The 23,539-nt window shown below is 40.5% G+C and overlaps 1 non-coding gene across 1 annotated transcript; it reads left to right on the forward strand.

Moving 5' to 3' along the window:
- The first annotated feature begins 648 nt into the window (after positions 1–648).
- On the forward strand, positions 649–755 carry LOC123458981. The gene has a single exon (XR_006635914.1). It is a non-coding gene; the product is annotated as a U6 spliceosomal RNA (small nuclear RNA).
- Positions 756–23,539: the final 22,784 nt, after the last annotated feature.

Raw genomic sequence — 23,539 nt, forward strand, 5'->3', positions numbered from 1 at the left:
TTAGAGTCTAGTGACCTTCCCCTTTTATACCTAACAGGAAATGTCAGTAGCTCTATAAACATTGCCATTATCAATACCATGAACCTAGATATCTCTGCATTACTGTGGGTTTGGTTGCTATGGACACCAAACCAGGGCCATATCATGAACTAATTCTATGCTCAGAGGAAAAACAAAATAACTGTAACCCTCTATCACTTTATTTTTAACATTTTAACATTCTTCTTGCTCCTTTTATCCATGATGTTTCCTGAGTTTTGGAAGGGATGATAAGTCTATAATCATTTTTTGAGCATTGGGCAGTCATGCTCAACAGGCATTTATTCTCAGCATCTTAACCAGTCATGAGACTCCCCATCAGCAACCACCACCTACTGTAAGAAGTTTTCTCCCACAGCCAAGGTTCTATGTGTATAACTACAAATATTTAAAAGACAACTTGATGGGCATATCACATCCACTGAACAAAACATTAGTAGTTGCGTCCTCACTGGAGTCAATGGCCACCTTAACCATAGGCTTTTGATTAGGCTTATGGTACCATACATGGATTTTCTCTGTGGAATGCATCTTAAATCCAGTTGGAAAGTTGTTGGTTTGGGCTGGAGAGATGGCTCAGTAATTAAAGTGATTAAAAGCACTTGCTTGGTGCTCACTTTGGCAGCACATATACTAAAATTGGAATGATACAGAGAAGATTAGCATGACCACTGCACAGGGATGACATGCAAATTTGTGAAGCATTCCATTTTTTGTTAATAATAAATAAATAGATAAATAAGCTCTTGTGGGCTGGAGAGATGGCTTAGTGGTGAAGTGCTTGCCTGTGAAGCCTAAGGACCCCGGTTCGAGGCTCAATTCCCCAGGTCCCACGTTAGCCAGATGCACAAGGGGGTGCATGCATCTGGAGTTCGTTTGCAGTGGCTGGAGGCCCTGGTGTGCCCATTCTCTCTCTCTCTCTGCCACTTTCTCTGTCACTCTCAAATAAATAAATAAAAATAAACAAAATTTTTTTTTTAGAAAGCTCTTGCTTGAAAGTTATTGGTTGTGTCCACAACACTCCACTATTGCACCAACCAAGCACATCTTATCTGGCATTTGGATAGTGCAGTATGCATAGTCCTCAGCCAAGTAGGACTGTTATCAATGATTTTCCACAAATGGTCTGCACAGTGCACAGGGACTAAAGTCAGCCAGCAGAGAGGAGACCTCCAGTTCTCTTCTAGACTCATTTCTCCATGTTCTGAAACAACAGCATGTTGTATTTTCAGCAATAGGATCTTAGTTCTAGTTTGTAACTAATCATGGTAATAGCCTTTAAATTTTTTTGTTTATTTTTATTAATTTATTAGAGACAGAGAGAGGGAGAGGAAAAGAGAGTGTGTGATAATGGGTGTGCCAGGGCTTCTAGACATTGCAAACAAACTGTAGACACATATATCACCATGTTCATCTGGCTTATGTGGGACCTGGAGAATAGAACCTGGATCCGTAGGCTTCGCAGGCAAGTGCTTTAACTGCTAAGCCATCTCTCCAGCCTGGCAATAGCCCTTTTTTATTTATTTGAAAGAGATAGAAAGAGTAGATGTGGAAGAGAGGCCTTTAGCCCCTGCAAATGAATAAATGAACTCCAGATGCAAGTGCCACCTTATACATCTGGCTTACGTGGATCCTAGAGAATCAAACCTGGAATCAAACCTTTAGCTTTGCAGGCAAGAGCCTTAAGCACTAAGCCACCTTTCCACTGGCAATAGCCTTTTTAACTTGGGGGCCCTCAAAGGCCTTCCTCACCAATAAATCCCTGGAAATGGGATTTTCATCTAACAAATTAAACATCATGAAAACAAAACTGCCAGTAAATTAATGGCTCCAAACTAAGCTCTTGCAAAGAACCTATACCTGTGTTAAGAACTCAAGGCTTATTAGAATTTCAGTGATTGTTGGGAATTGCATGTCCAGAATCAATTTATCTTGGACTATCTTAAGTGGCCATTTATTACCCATCTCTGTGTCTGACCTAAAATCCTGTTGACACTGTAAGCTAAAATAAATCATTTCAGCTGCTATTGGTTGGGTATTTTGTCACAGCAACAAGAAGGTAACTATAACATTTTCCCCTTCTGTATTCTCTAGCATCTTCCAAGATCACTTGCAGCTGGGGTGTTGTTATAGTCAGGTTTGCATTGCTGACAGAAACACTTGACCAAGAGCAGCTTGTGGGGGAAAGGGTTTATTTTGGCTTACAGACTTGAGGAGAAGCTCCATGATGACAGGGGAAAATGATGGCATGAGCAGAGAGTTGACATCACCTTCTACCAAACATCACATGGACAACAGCAATAGGAGAGTGTGCCAAACACTGGCAAGGGGTAACTGGGTATTACACTCGTAAGCCCACCCCCAGCAATACACTGCCTCCAGGAGGTGTTAATTTCCAAATTTCCATCAGCTGGGAACCTAGCATTCAGAATGCCTAAGTTTACCTGAATCAAATAACCACATTCCACCCCTAGCCACCATAAACTAATAACCATCCATGAGGTAAAATGTAATGCATTCAGTCAAACTTTAAATGTTACATAGTTTTTATCAACCTAATGCTGTTCAAACATTCCCATATTCCTAGATCTTTTAACTGAGCCATAATACCAAAAAAATTCCCCCAAATCCATAATGGCATAGAATAAACATTCACACTGCAAAAGATGGCATTGGGCAAAGTAAAGAAATATTCAATCAATACAGGATTTAAAATGGCAAACATCAAACTCTATAGCTCTAAGTCCAACAATGGTAGCCAGTCTCCAAATCTGATAATTCTAACCAGCAACAAATCTCTAGAGTTCCAATTACACCCGTCCAGCTGGAATACTCACAGTCTTGGAAAACTTCATCGGGGTTCAGCAGCTCTCCTTAGTAGCCATCTTGCAGTCTTGGCATCTACTGAGCTTCCAGTAAAACTCATGTTTCATTCTCATGGCTCCACTGGGTCTTCATGCAGGCAATCTGCAAACCTACTCATGGCTATTTCCAAAACACAAGATTTATTGTAAATTCAATCTCTCTCTCTCTCTCTCTCTCTCTCTCTCTCTCTCTCGCATTTCTCATACTCTACAACACAGGTGGGGTGCCAGTTTGTTAATCCTGGGGGCAGGGAATAAAGCAGATTTTAAAGAACAGGATACTCCTTTAGTGTTCAGGCACATTCAAAAGCATTTGCATCTTTAATGTTGTCTCAATGCACATTGACTGACCCAATTTCAAAGGTTGTAATTTTTCATACAGTTGCAGCTGAACAGGCAGCAGTTTTGGCTCAGGTTTCATCTTTTCAGTGCCATATTCCTCTGCTCACACCAGTCCATTTCAATGCAATGCAACCCTGCACAAATTCTCAGGACACAGTCATAACAACTAGCCTCTCACACAAACTGCTTATAGCCCAGTCCAGGCAAAGCTCTTTCTCACCCTCACAAGCCAAATATCATAGTCCATAGTTCTTACTGCATTCAGGCCTTTCAACTCTGACCAGAATAATCTGTCAAGCTGTACTTCCAGCACTGCAAGGCATCTTTAGGCCAAGGTTTCAAATCCTTCTACATTCCTATCAAAAATCAGCTCCAAAAGGCCCAAAGCTACACACTCAGGTGTCTAGCAGCAATGACACTACTCCTCAGTACCAACTTTACCATTGCAATCAGGTTTGCATTGCTGGAAGAAAATACCCAACCAAGAGCAACTTGTGGGAAAAAGGGTTTATTTTGACTTACAGACTTGAAAGGAAGCTCTATGATGACAGAGGAAAATGATGATATGAGCAAAGGGTGGATATCACCTCCTAGCCAACATCAGATATACAACAGTAACAGGAGAGTGTTCCAAACACTGGCAAGGGGAAACTGATTATAATACCCATAAGCGCACTCCCAGCAATACACTGCCTCCAAGAGGCATTAATTTCCAAATCTCCATCAGCTGAGAACCTAGCATTCAGAACAACTAAGTTTATGGGGTACACCTGAATCAAACCACCACAGGAGTGCATGAGGTAATTTAATTTAATTTAATTAATTTAATTTACTAGGTAAAACTTTTGGAATATATGAACAGCCTCCTAACTTCCACCAATCCAAAAGGTAAAAAATGTCATCAGCTATTCATAAGGAGTTCAATGCCAGCCTGAGACTACATTGTGAATTTCAGGTTTGCCTGGGCTATCGTAAGACTCTACCTCAAAAGACCAGGAGAAAAAAACCAGAATTTCTAAAAGTACATCTAAGTTAGTTAAAAGTGAGCAGAAGGGCTGGAGAGATGGATGGCTCAGTGGTCAAAGAGATGTGTTTTCAAGCTGACACCCCTGGCTCAGTGTGCAGTACCAATGTAAACCCAGATGCAAAGTGTTTGGAGTTCTTTTGTAGTAATAAAAGGTCCTGGTATACCCATTCTCTCTCTCTCCTGTCCCCCACCCTATCTGCCTCCTATTCAGTCTTAAATAAATAAATAATGAACACTTTTTAAAAGTGAATAGGAAATCAATAAGGAAGCTTTAGAGATTATGTTAGAACTAAAGATAAATGCCGAGAAATCTAGCTATTTTTAGCCACCCTGTTTAAAAGGTTTTAAGCTTTTTAAAATTACAAAAAAGTGTAGATACAGAGGGAAGCATAATCTAGTTATGTGTACACACACACACACACACACACACACACACACACACACACACACACAATTTTACTTGGCTAAAATACCTGTTTTCCTCATCTGCTACCTTTATTTCTTTAGGCCATATTGTGTTTGTGTGTTGATTTTCCTTTAGTGGTTTTACTAATGAAGACTGCTTTTCTGTCTACTACTCAGTCACATCTATATTGGATCTTAGGAATGAGCTATGGTGGTTTGAATCAGATGTCCCTCATAAACATGTGTTTTGAATACTTGGTTCTCAGCTGGTGGCAATTTGGGAGGTAGAGGCTTGCTGGAGGACTTGTGTTATTGAGAGTAGCATTTGAGGTATTCTAGCAGCTCCCCTCTGATGGAACTCAGTTCACTCTCTTGCTGCTTTTTTCTATCTGTGTAGCAGAAGTGATGCCTAGCCTCTGCTCATACCATGTTTTCACCTGTCGTCACGAAGTTTTCCCATAAGACTGTAAGCCAACATAAACCCTTTCCTCCCATCAGCTGTTTTTTTCAAGTGTTTTTTTCACAACCCAAAGATAACTACAACAGAAAATTAGTAACCAGGAATGAGGCTATTGCTGCTTGAAACCTGACTATGTGACTTTCAGTCTTTGGAACTGATTTGTGAGAGGAATATGGCAGGATTTGAAATGTTGTGCTAATAGATGCATTGAAGTGATATAATTATAGCTTGATGGACTACTTTTTGTGACAGTTGAAAGATGTAAATGCAGAACTAACTGTAGACTGTGAGGCTTGGTTTATCAGGGGAAAGAAACTTTGCTGGAAATGAGCTAAATGCAGTTTGTGTGAGATGCTTGCTGCTTTGCCTATGTCTTGAGAATTTAAACAGAGTTTAGAAAGAATGGGCTTGCATGAGCAAAAAGATATGCCACAGAAAGAAATGAAAGTTTTTGGCTGGAGACTGCATCCCGATTCAATTGCAATTATTTGAGATATGATCACCACTGAGGATTGAGTCAGCTGTTTTGCATTGGGACAGTAAGAAGAATGATAAAAGAGTTTTTCTGTTTTTCAAAGTCAGATTTATTACCCCATTGAATTCACAAATTTGTAGTCCACCTGATACTATGGAAGTATAACAAATACTTGAAAGATAGGGTTATTGGATTTACAATGTCTTTTTTGTTGTTGTTTTTGAGATGTAAGGCAGGGTTGTTAGAGTCCCTGCATCATGGCACAATGGAACAATGAGGATGAATAATGGGTTGTAGTGAAGACCCCAGATGTTTGAAGATGTTAGGACTATGGAATGGCTGCCAAGGACAGCTGCTGGTTTAGGATGAATTTTTTTCCCAGGCTGTAAGCAGCCCAGCTGGATGGGCAGGATTAGAACCCCAGAGAATTTGTCACTCATCCTAGATGTCAAAGATGGATCTACAGGCTTTGATGTTTGCCTTGCATATTTTTGATGTTGCATTGGTTCAATCTTTCCCTGCAACACCTTCTTTATGCAGTGGTAATGTTTATACTGTGCCATTATAAATATTTAACTTGTGTATTGACTTTGCAGGCTTAGTTAAAAGACTTTTTTGAGTTTCAGATAAGACCTTGCATTTTGCACTTTTGCACAGTGTTGAGATTGATAAAAAAAATTTTTTTTAGACTTTTAAAAGTTGGACTTAATGCATTTTACATTATGAATGGTCATGAGTTTATGGGGGCCAGGGTTGAAATATGGTGGCTTGAATCAGATGCCCCCCATAAACTCAAGTGTTTTGAATACTTGATCTTTAGCTGGTGGCAATTTTTTAGGTGGAGGTTTGCTGAAGGAGGTTTGTTACTGGGGTGGGCTTTGTAATGTTATAGCCAGCTCCCCCTTGCCAGAGCTTGGCTTACTCTATTGCTGCTGATTTTCACTTGCTGTGGCAGAAGTGATATACAGCCTCTGCTTATGCCATGCTTTCTCCTGCCATCATGAAGCTTCCCCTAGGTGATAATTTACTGCTTCTCTGTGTCTCTGTGTCTTATCTAACATCCTATACTATTAGTTTCCACCAATCCAAAAGCTAACAATATCATCAGAGGAGATCATTCCCTGCTTTGCTGTAACTTGCTTATCTGATGTTTTCCAGCAGTATATTTAAAAAGTGTTTTGATTTATGATGTTCTTTGTTATGTTACTATAAAAACTTCATGAAAATGGTATCATGTTGGGACATGGAGTTTGATGTAAACTAATAGGTGTTTCCATGCAATGGCCACTCATAACTGACTCTGGAATAACTATATTTTATTACTTTAGAGGTAAGAGTTGTGGTTTTTTGTTTCTACAGGAGAACAAATTGAAAGACAGTTCTTAAATGAAGAAACACAAATGACCAATAAATATTTTAAAGTGTTCAGCTTCCTTAGTTATCAGAGACATGCAAATTACAATTATGTTGAGATGCTCTCTTAGCTCAATCAGAATGGCTATCATCAAAAAAAAAGTGACAACAAATGCTGGTAAGGGCGTGGGAAAATAGGGATCCCTATTTACTGTTGGTGGGAGTATAAACTGGTATATGCACATTTGTGTGGAGGTGCCTCAAAAAATTAAAAATAGAATTACCAAGTGACCCAGCTACAGGACTCATGTACATATAACTAAGGGACTCTAATTTGAGCTACACCCATACTTATTCTGCTCATTCCAATAGACAGATAAATCAATAATGAAAATGTGGTATGTATACAAAATGTTATTTTATTGTTCCATAAAGAAAAATACAGTTATGAAGTTCACAGGAAAATGGATGAAAGTAAAAAAAAAAATTAAATAAGGTAACCCAGGCTCATAAAAGAACATACCATATATTCTTTGATATGCATATCTTAGCTTGTAATTTTTTTTAGCTTGTGATTTTTATATATGTATGTATGTGGGAATATGTGGGTAGACATTACAAAACTATAAAGGGACCTATGAGAGGAGAAAAAGAGGCTTTTAAGAAGGGTGTGGGAAGGTGTGAAATGAAAGTAGAAAGAGGGTAGCATGGGGCTGGGGAAATGGCTCAGCAGTAAAAGGCACTTGCTTGCAAAGCATGTCAGCTGCAGTAGCCTCATGTTGCTGGGATGAACTTCCAAACCAGGCACAGTTACAGAGGAAGGATATCTACTGAAGCTACAGATTCAGGGGAAGTTCCATAATGGCAGAAGAAGCTGGTCTGCTTTCACAGGTCCAAGCAGAGAGAGAAAAAGCCAGAAGCCATTAACACCAGTACACACAAGCACACTTTTTGAAACTCCAGGCTAAGCTCAAGCACTTTGCATATCTTTAGACTGGAATTTCAAATCTACCACCACATCTTAGGGCTGGACCCTAGGATCCATCCACTAGGGCCACCTCCTCCAGCCAGGTGGCTAAAGATCTAAATTACAAACTGTAATAAATCCTGAGTATATTGGAGGCCATCCATTCAAACTACCACACCAGCCTAGGTTCAATTCCCCAGCACTCAAATAACTCCAGATGCACTAAATGGCACATACATCTAGAGTTTATTTATAGCAGTAAAAACTTCTGACATAGCCATACTCTGTTGTAAATATAAATATTTTTTTATAAAAATGAAAAAAGAGGGTAGAATGGTAGAAGTGAGGATGTGGGGCAGGGAGATGGGAGAAGTCAGGAGCCAATAAAAGCCAAGCATGCAAGCTAAGTGTGATGGTGCACACCTTTAATTCTAGCACTTCAAAGGCTAAGGTAGGAGGATTGCTGTGAGGGCAAGGCCAGTCTGGGCATACAGAATGAGACCTTGCTTCAAACCAAACCAAACCAAACCAAACCAAACCAAACCAAACCAAACCAAACAAAACACAAACTGCCCCCCCCAAAGAAAACCTAAGCATGTATGCAAATGCCATAAGAAAACTTGTTACTTTGCATGTTAGTTAAAAAAATAAATTAACAAAAGCAAAACCCCTGGCTTCTAATAGCAAAGTACTCTCTCAGTTTCTATATGGTGCCAGCTTTCCAACTGGCAGGGAATGGAAGCTGCTAGTCCTATATAAAGCTAGGAATTTAAGCAGTGTTCATTCACTGTATTTTCTTTTTTTTTTTTTTTTAATTTTTATTTATTTATTTGAGAGCGACAGAGAAAGAGAGAGAATGGGCGCGCCAGGGCTTCCAGCCTCTGCAAACGAACTCCAGACGCATGTGCCCCCTTGTGCATCTGGCTAACGTGGGACCTGGGGAACCAAGCCTCGAACCGGGATCCTTAGGCTTCACAGGCAAGCGCTTAACCATTAAACCATCTCTCCAGCCCCACTGTATTTTCTTAAAAGCATCCACAGGCCAGCTCAAATTCATGAGTGTGTAGAGAAACACTCCATATTGTGTTGGGGGAACACCATGTGTGGACAGGAAGGGAGGAGATGGAGATATGGCATCATGAGGAAAGATGGGTTAGGGTGCTAGAAAACACATTTGATATGTCAGAAGCCCTTTACAATTGAATTGACTAAAATTCATATTTGTAGATTGTAAGAGGTCGTGCAGTGAATTGTTGGTCTTAATCACCATACTTCATCCTTAGTCACTACATATTTCTACACCTCTTGGCTTTGGACTTAGCCATGTGTACTATTTACCTGTTGTTGCACATGATCAAAAGACAAAATTACCATAAATTTAGGTTAAAGATCTAATTGGCAATTCTTGACTTGGGCAATATCCTCATCCTATAAAACAGAATGAGCATTCTTATGGGCTTAGCATAGAGGACTGAATATATAGGCATAAATAGAAAATAAAAACCAGATAGGAGGCCAGGCATAGTGCCCATGACTATAATCCATCCACTTGGGAGGCAGAGGTAGGAGGCTCATTGTAATCAAGACCAGCTTGTTCTACATAATGAGATCCTGTCTCAAAAGCCCAACAACAACAAAGATTGACCTTTTTCAATGTTGTTTCATTTGTGTATGTGATGTGTGTGACGTATGCACATGTGTATGCAGATGTGCATGCACTGGGCACAGTCATGTGGGAGGCAAAGGAAAATATCAGGTGTCCTCTGAGATCACATTTGTCTTATTTTTATGAGTCAGGGTCTCTCATTGAACCTGGTGTTCATGCTGTTTTTTTTTTTTTTTTTTTTTTTTTTTCCGAGTTAGGGTCTCACTGTAGCCCAGGCTGACCTTGCACTCACTGTAGTCCTAGGGTGGCCTGGAACTCATGGTGATCCTCCTACCTCTACATCCCAAGTGCTGGGATTAAAGGTGTGGGCCACCACGCCTGGCCTCATGCTGCTTTTTTACCCAGACTAGTGACTAACAAGCCTCAGAAATCTTCCTGTCTCTGCCACACTAGCACTGAGGTTATGGGCATGCATAGTCACACTTGACTTTTCATGTGGGTACTGCCGATTGAACTCAGCTCCCCATGCTTGTGCAGCTAGTGCTACTACCTATCGAGCCATCGCCTCAGCCCCAATCTTGCTTTTTATACACTTTATTTTTTCTAGGAAGTGTCTTACTCTAGCCCAGGCTGATCTTGAACTTACTTTGTAGCTCCAGCCTGGCCTCAAACTCATGGTGATCCACCTATCTTAGCCTCCTGTGTTCTGGGATTAAAGACATGTGCCACCACACCCAGATGTTACTTTCTTCATAAATCAAGCTAGTGTTGTTATATAGGCTCAGGATGAGTAGAATCTCCTGATATTTGGAACATTGCCTTTAAAGTTCACTTTGATAGCATGGCACTTACCTGAAGTAATTCCATTCTGCTTGGGTCTGATCTGCTGGTGCCCTTGGCAGGCGTTATGTCCAAAACAGTGGCCTCTTATCAATTTTGTTGAACAATACCAAACTATTCCTTATCTGAGGCTTGAGACAACTATGTATCAATTCTGTGGGTTGTGTATAGAGGAAGTGCCTGTAGAGGCTGGCCTTATTCTCATGATTCTCCTGGCTTTGTTTCCAAGTGCTGGCATTGCCAGTGTGCCCCACAATCCCAGCTCCCCTTTACTTCCTGTGTGGGCTGGAACCAAATAATACAAGATCTGATTAACATGTTTATTAAGTTTACATGCACATTGGGATCTTCACAAAAAAGTAAAGTCTGAAGAAATGACCTAAGTGTGACATATTAAGGTTTTTTTTTTAAAATTAAAAGAACAGTAACATTGTGCAGCACATGATGGCACATGCATCTGGAGTTTGTTTGCAGTGGTTAGAGGCCCTGGCATGCCCATTCTCACTCTCTCACATTCTTTATTTTTCTCGCCCTCTCTCTGTCTCTAATAAATAAATAAATAAATATAAAATCTTAAAAAAACTGTATGACAATAACAGGACAAATGGATTTCTAGACTTGTTAGTAAATTTTAAGGATGTCATTCAGAAATATATGGGAGAGGGTAAGTGTAGAGCTAGAAGAAAAGGGTTATGTTAGAGAGTAACGTTAGAGTACGTTACAGAGTACCCAGGCTTTTTAGTGTACCAGTTGCCTTCTTATTGTTAGGACAAAAGGGGAATGTTTATTTATGTTTACAATTTCAAGTGGAAGTTTCATCATGTTGATGGGAAAGCATGGCAGAAGCAGACAGCTAGGCATCACATTTCCACAGAAGCAAGGATGAAGTACAGAGAAAGAGCCAAGAGCAGATAATTGGGCTTGACTATAACATCTGAAGGCCCCAGATCCAGCAACACATCTCTAGTAAGATTGTACTTTCTAAAAGCTCCATCATCTAGGGTTTTGATATAAGACTTAATCACAAACATACAAGGCTGTGAAGGACATTTTACCTTCAAGCTACAACAATTAGACTCCAAATACCAATCCCTCATGATCAGGACTACTTTCTGGCCTTTGTATATGGAGGACATTACTTATGCCTGTATTAGTCAGCTTTCAAGCACAGAATTCCTGAGATAATTTACTTATAAGGAGAAAAGTTTCATTTGGCTCACTGTTTTAGAAGGTCTAGTCCAAAGTTTGGTGGTAGCCAGTTTATGGTAGAGCAAACTTCTTACCTCATGGCTGGGAATCAAAACAAAAAGAAGAGGCTAGACTCATAAAATCACCAATTATAGACATTCTCTAAGCCCTATTGATATTTGGTATATCTGATTCCATGCTCCTTGAAACTTTTCTAATTGCCTCTTTCTCACTTTTATCCTGTTTCTTCCTATCTCAGCACTCTCCCATGTTTCCTTTGCCAACCTTTTCTATTTATTTACCACATTCTTCAAGATCCATGTCTGTACTTGTTCTAAAGGAGATCTCACTGATGTGGTTTTAAACAGTATCTGTATACAGATGACTTCTGAATTTGTCTCTTGCCATGACTCCCAGCAAAAATAGGTAAATGTCTAAGTACCTACACAAAATCTTCATTGTATATTTTTTTGTTGTCACAAATTTATTTCCAAAAGGAAGTTTTTAAAAAAATATTTTGGGTCAAGATGAGCATCCTCCTAACCATGCTTCAGCTTGTGTGATAATATCAGGGCAATACCTGTGGGGCTCCAGTGTGAGTAGTTTTTAGCAGACCTCCAGTGGGTGGGCATGGAAGGGCACAATTGGGAATCTGGTGATTCCCACCCACTGATAGGTAGCCCACTAGACCCTCAAGTTCCTCCCAGCCAGTTGGCCCAGCCAACAATCCCTGACCAGCTTCTCTGCTGTGCATGGACCATGGCCCTCACTTATTCCCAGTCTCCGGGAGCGCCCCCCCACCCCACTGCATCTGTGTGTGTGGGGGGGTGTCCACATTCCTTCCCTCTCTAGGCCCCTGCCCTTGCATCTGTCAGGTACATTAGCTTTCCCTCTCTTGGGCCCCTCCACTTGCATCTGTCAGGGGTCTACGCGCCTTTCCTCTTTCAGCTCTTACCACTGAGTCTGTTAGGGTCTGCATACCTTCCCTCACTCAGCCTCCACCACTGCATCTGTCAGAGTCTGTGTGCCTTCCTACTCTCCCAGAAGCCCTGGCTACTGTATCTGTCAGTGACCTGTCCACACCGTGTCTGTCAGTGACCCATGCACACTGCATCTGTCAGTGGTCCACACCCTCTCAGTCTCCCAGAGGTCCTACAGGCACTGCTTCCGGCCCACACCTGGCTCCTGCAGGCAGCACCTACTGATCCCACAGCCCACCTGCTCTCCTACTACCTTCCCTGTCTTGTATCCTTAGTGGGATGGCTTGAAGGCTGCCTACACTCCTCCTGATCTACAACCCTTAACACCCTGGGCTGCCTACAGGTGCCCTTGCATACCATCCTTGGCCAGTGTCCTTGTCTCACCCACGCCAGCCAACTCCTTGATCTGGTCAGGGCTGTGGAGCCCAGCAACCCCCACCACCTCTCCAATGCCCCACCCCACTCCTAGTGATTACTTGGGGCATTACATCATCCCTGGAAGGGGAACGCAGGAAAACCAGGCAATCACCTGCCTGGGGGAAATAGTGAGTCCTCTATAACCTGCCCATCTGTGTTCAGTAGGAGAGCAAGGGCAAGCACTATGGCCACACAGCCACAGGCAAGACACAGCTCAGACAAGTTCAAAGAGAACCCAGACCTACAATCCCACCTCTAGTATTAGGCACCAGACCAGGGTGGCTGGTGTACTAACACCCTTCACAACCTTCACATCACAAAATACAAAGCCATCATTATCCTATTCTATTCAAATAGAAAATGGAACACTCACTGAAGACACTACAAGGGAAAACTTTTGCTTCCTCCTTAATTCAATAAGATTACCACACTATAATGGGCAGACCAAAGTGCAAAAGAAACAACATGAAACATCAAATGGAGGGAGCTCCAACAAGGTTACCTAGCACCACAGTGGAAGTCTTTAATAAAAACACAGAGGAGATGACAGGAATAGAACCCCAAAATGAAGATGAAATATGTGAACCTGACCAAGAAAATGGAAGAACTGGCAGCAAATGAACAAAAAACCATCCATCACATAAATGAAATCCACACAGCTGTCTTCACCAGGCTTGACCTAATAGGCAAACCCAGAGAGACCTCAAAAGAGGGTTAAGGGAACTGAACGTGAGCCAAAAAATAGAGGATCTTGCTGTGTGTGGTGGCACACACCTTTAATCCCAGTACCTGGGAGGCAGAGGTAGGAGGACCACCGTGAGTTTGAGGCTACCCTGAGACTACATAGAGAATTCCAGGTCAGCCTGAGCTAAAGTGAGACCCTACCTCAAAAAAAAAAAAAAAAAAAAAAAAAAAAGAGGATCTCAATAACCTGCTGGTTAAGATTAATGAAGACATAAGTAAATGCAAAAATGTATTCCAAGAAGCATTAAGAAAATCGAAACATGACCTGAAATTGGAGCTCAAAAAAGGCATGGATACTATACAGAAAAAGGCAACAGAAAATACAAACCAAATTGAAGTAGTGAAACCTCTCTAGACACTCTCAAGAACAGTTATTCATGTAGGGAACAGAACCTCAGAGCTGCAAGACAAAACAAAAGAAACAATCCAGGATTCTAAAAACATTAATAAGTTCAAAAGAATCTTGTGAACAGAATATGAGGGAAGTGTTGGATACCCTAAAATGACCTAACATTCAGATCATGAGTATGCCAAAAGGGGAAGAAATTCAGACCAAAGGCATGGAGAATTTATTAAACAAAATTATTGAAGAAACTTTCCCACCCTCTCAAAAGAGAGACCCATGAAGATACAAGAAGCGAACAGAACTCCAAACAGACTGGACCAAAGAAGAAACTGTCAAAGGCACATCATCACTAAAATGCTAAACAATGAAAACAAAGAGAAAGTGCTAAATGTAGCAAGAAAGAAGCAACACAGTACATACAAAGGTAACTCCATCAGAATTACCTCATATTTCTCAGTGGAAACCCTGGAAGCCAGAAGGGACAAGAATGGAACACTGCAAAGTCTAAAAAACTATGGCTTCCAACCCAAAGTACTGTGCCCAGCAAAACTATCCCTCATAATAAATGGTGAAACAAAAACTTTCCATGATAAAAGCCAGCTCTATGATTATATGAACAGAAAGCCAAACCTACAGAGAATGCTCCAGGGAATTCACACAGAAAGTCAAACAACCAATCTTAAGGGTCTATCAGAAGAAAATCACAACAACCAAGTCTATAGCAAGCTCAAAAAAGTACAAAGTGGGCTGGAGAGATGGCTTAGCAGTTAAGTGCTTGCCTGTGAAGCCTAAAGACCCCAGTTCGAGGCTCGGTTCCCCAGGTCCCACGTTAGCCAGATGCACAAGGGGGCGCACGCGTCTGGAGTTCGTTTGCAGTGGCTGGAAGCCCTGGCGCACCCATTCTCTCTCTCTCCCTCTATCTGTCTTTCTCTCTATGTCTGTCACTCTCAAATACATAAATAAAAAATGAACAAAAAAAATTTAAAAAAGTACAAAGTCCAAGAAAACATCAAACCCCATAAAGCACCTCAACCTGGCCAGGATTGAATCAAACCTCCAAGTTATAAACTTAAATATTAATGATCTTAAGTCACCCATGAAAAGACATGTTAACAGGGTGGATCTGAAAAATGAGCCCTTTTATCTGTTGTCTTAAAGAAACCCACCTCACCTTTAAATACAGACATCTCCTCAGGGTAAAAGGCTGGAAAATGATATTCCAGGCAAATGGAAATAAACAAGCAGGTGTTGCTATATTAATATCTGATAAAAGACTTCAAAAGTAATCAAAAAGGATAAAGAAGGCCACTTCTTACTCATCAAAGAAATGATTCAACAAGAGGACATCACAAGTATAAATCTATATGCACCAAACACAGGTGCACCACAGTTTATAAAACAGAACCTATTTGACAACAAAACAGAAATAAGCACCAATATCATCATAGTTGGGGATTTCAATTTTCTATATGGAATGATAGCAGGTCTGAGATATCCAAACATCTTGTTTATTTATTTGAGAGATGGAGAGAGAGAGAAAGAATATGGGTATGCCAGGGCCTCTACCCACTGCAAATGAACTCCAGACATATGTGCTACCGTGGGCATCTGGCTTATGTGGGTTCTAGGGACTTGAACCTGGGTCCTTAGGCTTTATAGACAAGCATCTTAACTACTAATCTGTCTCTACAGCCCTAACATATGCTTCTTATTTGACAGGGACTTGCTATGTAGTTCAGGATAGTCTGGAGCTCTTGATCCTTCAATTTCAACCTCCCAAGTGCTAGGGTTAGAGGTGTGTTACCCTACACCTGGTTCAGCAAAGTTCTTTTGGTTCTCCTCTTATCCTAATGGGGGATTTAAACTATCTGACCCTATGATGGTTAATTTTTGTAGACAACTTGAAGGTATTTAGAATCATATCTTCACATCTCTAGTGTCTATGTAGGTATTTTCTGAAAGGTTTAATTTAGGAAGGCTCAACCTGAATGTGGGTGGCATCATCCTATGGGCTAGGGCCTTGGAGTGAATTGATAGGTAAAAGCAAGCTGAGCATCAGTATTCATCTCACTCTGCTTCCTGAATGCAAAAAACACAATAAAATAAAGTAAAACAAAAAGCAACGTGAAGCCAGGCATGGTGGTGCATGCCTTTTATCCCAGCACTTGGGAGGCAGAGGTAGGAGAATCATCTTGAGTTCAAGGCCACTCTGCAACTACATAGTGTATTCCATGTCAGCCTGGGTCAGAGTGAGATCTACCTCAAAGGAAAAAAAAAAAAAAAAAAAGCAATGTGACCAACTGCTTCACTCTCCTGCTACTATGCCTTCCTCACCATGAAAAATGTACTCTCAAGCTATAAACCATTCCTTAGGTTGCTTTTGTCAGGCATTTTGTTACAGCAATATTTTGCAGTTAGTTTTGCATTGCTCGCACAATCACATGAAAAAGGATTTTAAAAAATGTGTGCTTCCAAAGCAATTAAAAGTGAAGACAGTAATAAAAAGTAAAAAGTATCTCTTAACACTATTCTACTATCCCTCAAACTCCCAACCATGAGAATAAAATCCCAATTCCTACCTTGGCCTGTAAGACTGTATAGTATCTGGCTTCTCTTATCTCATCATAGGACTTGAACATTGGGTTGGGGATGTATCTTAATGGTAAAGTGTTTGCCCAGCATGCACAAGCCCTGGGTTCATTCCCTAGTACCAAAAAAGAAAGAGAAAAGACGAAAATGATTACCACTTGTATTCATGGCTATGGAAACTTGGGTATAGAGAGGCTGAAAAAGTGGCCCAAGGTCACTCAGTTTCCAAGTGATAGATCCTTGTTGGGCTTTGAGAGGCTGGGACACGAGGTCTAGTGGAACTTCCTGAGCCTAGCTGAAGTTTGGCCAGCTAGGACTTAGCAAGATGCCTAATGGCTTCTTGCCTGCTACTTCCGCGCAGGAGTTGGAATCATTTCAATAGTCACAGTTTTCTATTGGCCTTTATCTCTCCCCCAATCCTAGAATCTCTGCCTTCGTTCTCAACATTATATAAGCAACCGCCTGTAACAATAAAGCGAGTTCCTGCTTGGACAAGACTCCCGAGTCAGTGTGGCTTTTCTCCGGTGACTAGGAGAGGTTCTGAGTCATCTGACATTCACCCTCCTCCTCAACCCCTTGGGAGGAACCAGCGGGCCTGGTCCCTCCTCAGCACTACCCGCCGGGGGGGGAACCCGGCAGATCCTGGCTCTAAACATGCTGTAGGTCTCCAAAGTCATGTTCTCAACTACATTATGAAGCCTCCCAGATGAAGAAAATGTAAGGCCATTGAACTCTCCACTGGGTAGTGCCACCCAGCACCTGTTCTCTCTAGGCCCTGGTAAACTTCCCGCAGGCACTGCAGGAAAACCATGTTTAGTTTTGAAGCCTTTTACCAAAAATGGCATATTCTTTATTTTTTTTGGCAATTTTTTTATTTAAGTTTTTTTATTAACTAGTTTTGTACTCAGTGAATACAGACAAGTTGGTACCATTGTTAGCCTCCTCCCTGTCCTTTCCCCTTCCCCTGACCCCTCCTTGTTGGGTATATGGCTCATGCATTGTGGGGTTAGCCATCAGTTATGAGTAGGAGGAAGTATCTCTGTGTATCATGACCCAACGTGTGGCTCTGACATTCTTTCCGCCCCCCTCTTCTGCAAATTTCCCTGAGCCATGCTGGATTCATTTTAGGTCTGCTTCAGTGATGGGGTCTTGGGAGCCTCTGTGTCTCTGGATATCTGATTTGGTAGGAGCTGACTGTTTTCTCTGTCAATCTACTTTACCCTTGTGCTGGTACCAGGTTCACCAAGAAAACAGCACCCTTACTTGTTTCACCAATTATTTTTAGTTTCAGCTGGGGCCCTTTTGAGGTATGATGGGGTGTTCTCTCCTTAGGATATGCATCTATCTGAAAAAGAGAAGCAGATTCTCGGATGGACAGTAAAGTTAGCACCAGATAAATGAGAGAACCATTATTTTTTTAGAGAGAATTTAATAGGTGTAGACCCTCTTGTAGCCCATGGTTGGTGATAGCTTGATAATGGAGAGCAGGCTCATTTTTGGATCTTGTTTTGACTTGTTTCCCAGCTCCAGCTATGGGTTCTGTTCCACTGAGCGAATCAGTTAGGCAAATTAAGAGCAGTTAGTTTCCCACCATGGATGTGTGCCACTATTGCATTTGTGTGGGCATTACGACAGGTTATTTGCTACTAAGTAGGTTAGACCCTGAGTTGCTTCGACAGATACTGCTCATTTTCCCCCAGTCGCCCATGTAGCACCTTCTGGCACTAAAAAATGGCATATTCTTGATGGAATCTCTGTTGGTGTCATCTGTTCTGCTGTGGGAAAAGGTAGAACTCCCCTTGTGTGCATGCTAAAAATCATTCTGTGGCCTCACGCAGGTCTCATGCCATCTTGTGGATCACGTCAATATTTTGTAAAATAATAAGGAAAGGAGGAAAAGAAGTTGAGTGAAAAGATCAGGTACCCCTGAGCTCTAAAATTCTTGGATCATAGTGACTTCTGAACAGATGCATCTGTGTTTCTCCTCTAACCTGTGTGTTTGTCACAGTTTAAGAGAAGGTGATAGTCCGATGTGAGTCAACACTTACCATTCTACAGTAAGCTCACAGTAGACCCTGGCTTCTCATGTGCCTCACTGGGAAACCCAGCCTGCTAGAATAATAAAAACAGACTGAAAGCAAATTTACCTAACTCCAAGGTAACAAGCCAATTGCAAAACCAGTGATTTCTGTTTTGTATTTCTCTTCCTAATGACGCTCTTGCCAGAAGGTTAAGTCTAGGTCAAAGTCATATAGACTCAACTTATTCCACTCTGATTATTTGTTCCTTTTTCAGTGTTTCAGAGAAAGTGATACTTTACCTACTTACTTCTCTAAACAAAGCAGTTTCCAACACAGGAGTCTATCTAATCTCCACTTGATAAGAAGAGATTTCCTCATGGTACATTTTCTCTCTCTTTTACATACTTTAGCTATAATTTCTGTCCCCCCCCCACACCAACATGCTCATTTGTACTGTGTATTTCATATGGAGCACACATCAAAACAGAGTTTTACCTTTGGTTTCACCTTTGGTTGAACTAAGTTAAGATCTTTGAAACTGAAATTAATAGGAACCTCTTTCTAGTGTTTAGCATTGTTGAACTATGTACAGAGAGGACATTAAGAAATGACCTTTGGAGGCTGAGTGGCCTGGATTTAATCCTTTCTGTTCCACACTGTGGCCTGGGGCAAGCCACTCACTTCTGTGTATCAATCTCCTTGTCTGTAAAATCAGGATAATTGACCTACATCAGGGCTATTGTGGGGACACCTGTAAAGTTCTTGTGAAAGCAGACATCTAGGTTATTGGTAGGCAAAGATACTTATAAAGACAATGGGAAGAACATACAAAGTGTCAATGAGTTCAGCTTGCATTTTCATTTATTTTAGAAGTAGTAATTAAAAGAAATGAACCTTGGAGCCAGTCTGCAAATATTCTAGCCTCATTTCTATTATTTATAAGCATTATGATCTCAGACAGGTTATTTAACCTCTTTGTACTTAGTCTAGTAAAATGAGGATGCCTGCTTCAAAGGGATGTAAGAGCCAAATAAATTAGAACATTTACAGCAGTGCATGGGCAGTATAAGCACTTGTGGGCGTTAGTATAAGGATTAACTCTGTGTTCACTTGACTAGGCTAAAGTGCCTAGATACTTGGTAAATCATCATCGAGTGGACACTTATTCTATGTTGTGGAATGAAGTGTTTCCTAATTCTAGAATGGTAAAGTTAATTTAGATCTTAAAAAAAAATCAAATGCCCAATTAGCTGTAAAGAAACTTTAAAATGGAATTAAAAGTTAAATCAGCAGATTTTGAATAAAGTACATCATCATCCAGAATATTGATATCTTTATTCAGTTAGTTGATGACATTAAGACAAAAAGACAGAAATGCCCTGAGGAAGAAGGAATTCTGCCTCCCACACGAGCTCTTCTTGGCTCTTTAGCCCACTGCTGCTGTCCTGCCACACAAATTTTGGAATTACCATCCCATTAATTCTCATTCTCTCTTTATTTCCTAACATAGTTAACAATGATTACAAGAAGGAGAAACCAGAGAAAGAGAAAATATGTAGTTGTTTCCCATAAGAGTAGTACATGTCTTTGCTGTCTACGCTGGCCACATTTTAGCCCATGCAGAAGTCCACAGTGGGGCAGGCTGATGTCCTTCGCTGGGTCCTCTGTCTTGCTTCCCTTGCTGTGACTTTGCCTCCCTCCCAAGTCCCTGCTTCCCCTTTTCTTTTTGCTTTCACTTCAGGAGGATAACTGTGGATTCCAATTTTATTTAAAGCATCTTCAAGAAATAGGTTTCTTGTTGCCCTGGTGACATATGCCTGTAATCCCAGAAAGGAAAAGAGGGGGCTTGAGGCAAGAAGATGTGAATGGGCTACATAGTGAGACCTGTCTCAAAATAAAGGAGGATGGGTGAGAGAAAGGAAAAGGAAGACCTCTTTTGCATGTTTCACGTAGTATAGATATTTGGTGTCATTTATTTATTTAAACTTTAAAACACTTTTTTCCCCCTGGAGTCCTTTTGAATATAAAAATCTACACTGTCCAAAGTAAGTATCAAGCATAAACAACTCTGGTTTTAGTCTCAGTTTTGTTTTTTTTGACTCTGGTAGGGAATGAAACATGGTACTTCCCTTCAGAATGCTAATTAGCTAGAAAAATAACACTTGCTTTTCTGCCATTGGAAGAGAATGTGACCAATAGAAAAGCAGTCCAGCACCTACACCCACTCCATGTGCAGAAAAAAGTGCGTATGTGCCTGCCAGTAACTCCTGCCTTCGGTTGCTTGACAACCAGTGACAAATGACAAATATGCCTTTCATCATTCATCTCTTACAATGTTACCTCGAGATTCCAGCACTAATGCCAATGAGACTTAGAATAGAGAAATGAATTTAGAAACTTAGATATCCTTTCTAATGGGTTAGAAGCACTTAGGCTTCTAACATTACACGTTTCAAAGACAATGGCAGTTTTTCTTAATAGTGTGTGTGTATTTCTATTGCTATGTGCTTAGATAAACCTAGTTATTTACAGTCATTCATATAAACTGACAGAAAGTATTATTGAATATTCTTTGAGTATTACAAGGTAATATTTTTGGCCTATTTCATTTATATTCTAATAGTCTTGCTTTAGAATATATCACTTAGTAATAAAAAAATTTTAGATCCTTAAAGGTATAGTTTTCATTGTGTAATTCTGTGTTACTTCCTACAGCCTTATGAAAATAATATTAATTTAAATTGGTTTTTATGTTGCTTTGTAGGGTTTCCAAGAATTAAATTTTTTTATTTGTGTGTGTGTGTGGGAGCATGTCAGTGCTTCTTGTCATTGTAAAAGAACATCAGACACTCATATCTCCTTTTGTGTCTGGCTTATGTGGGTATTAGGGATTTGAACCCAGGTGGGCAAGCTTTGCAAGCAAACACTTTTAACTATTGAGCCATCTTCCCAACCCCTCTAAGAGATTTCATTATTTTTTAAGCCATATATTTACAGACTCCTCCAATGCACTGTAAAATACTCAAAGAGTATTATCACTGCTCATTTTTATGGGTACTTATATTTCTACTAATTGAATGCTTGCCATAGTTATATAAGTCATCCAGGACATGTTATATTTAGTGCTATTTTACAGATGATGAAACAAAAGCAAAGGTAAGTTAGTGACCTGCTGAAAGCCTCATGTTGTTCAAAAATAATGTAGGAGCCCTCTGGGGGCTCAAATATTAGGTACATTTCTATTCCCAAAACATTTCTTGAGAGTTATAACTTATTTCCTTTTTCCATATTTATAGTCTTATATACTACCAACAACTGAATAATTACATCATGCTTTCAAATTATAGTATTTATCATAGTTAGATAGATACATGCTTATTATTTACATTATTCGTTCATTGTTACAAACCCAGAGCCTAACACAGTACTTGATGTAGAATAGGAACTTCATGAATAAATGAATGAAAATTTCTCTTGGTAGTATATTTGAGTCCCTGGGTTAGATAACTACACAGAAGATTACCTTTTTCTCTTAGCCTAAAATTGCCTCAAGAATAATCAAATGATTTTAAGCTAGATCTAATATCTGTATCAGTTGAGACAGATTAGATAAAGTAAGGCTAAGATGCCTCAAAATATTTTTGTTGTTGTTTTTCATCTTTAAAATACTATTTATTTATTTATTTGAGAGGGAAAGAGGTAGAGAGAGAGAAAGAAAAAGTGGGCATGCCAAGGCATCCAGCTACTGCAAACAAACTCCAGATGCATGTGCCACCTTGTGCATCTGGATTATGTGGATCCTGGGAAACTGAACTTGGCTTTGCAGGCAAGTGCCTTAACCATTAAGCAATCTCTCCAGCCCATTTTTAATTAATTAATTTATTTGAGAGAGAGAGAGAGAGAATGGGCATACTAGGGCCTTCAGCCACTCTAAACAAACTCCAGATGTGTATATACCCTTGTGTGCATGTGCAACATTGCGTGCTTGCATCACTGTGTGTCTGGCTTTCGTGGGACCTGGAGATTCAAACATGTATTCATAGGCTTCGCAGGCAAGCACCTTAGCCACTAAGCCATCTCTCCAGCCCCCACCCCCCACCCTTTACTCTATAGCCAAGGTTGGCCTGGAACTCTATGTGACCCAGGCTGCCCTTGAATTTGTGGTGGTCCTCCTGCCTCAGCCTTCTGAGTGGTGAGATTACAGGTATGCCTCACCACTCTAGGTTTAGTATTGGCTTGTTTCTTGCTCATACTGCCTGGCCATTGTGAGCTGGCAGAGGGAGTCTGTTTTTCACGGACCCAGACTGAAGGAATTGTCATTATCTGGAACAGTGCTGTGCTGATTACAATGATAGGGAAAAGTGAAGATTTTGAATCACTGAATGATATTAAATGTTCCAACTCAGAAATGACTCCTGTTTGTTTGCAGGTTGTTTAACTTCTTTGAGGCATTATTTGCAATCTATGTATATTTTGTATGTATGTAATATTGCAATAATGATTACAAAAAGTTCATGAGAACTTTCAACCCAAAGCAGCCCTGAAGGCTAACATGAAAATCTGTGAGCCATCATTATCTAAACAGATTCATATTAAATATACTGGATTTGGAATGGATGGCCTTGGACCAGGATACCTAAACAGTCAAAATAAGTTAATTATTTACCTTTAAACTGTCTAGTTGTCCTGCTTTTCTGTGCCTCAGTGATTGCATCACAGTTTAATCCTTGCCCCCTAAAGCTCATCTGTTATAATCTCTTCACCAGTCTTCTAGTAACCTACCTGTTCTTCATGAACCAATCAGAGTGACTGAAAAGCTAACACATCTTCTCCCTCCTTGTTTCAAATGCCTTAACAGGGACCTGCTAAATTAAGA

This window comes from Jaculus jaculus, chromosome 2 (assembly GCF_020740685.1).
Source record: "Jaculus jaculus isolate mJacJac1 chromosome 2, mJacJac1.mat.Y.cur, whole genome shotgun sequence".
In the NCBI taxonomy this organism is placed as follows: Eukaryota; Metazoa; Chordata; class Mammalia; order Rodentia; family Dipodidae; genus Jaculus; species Jaculus jaculus.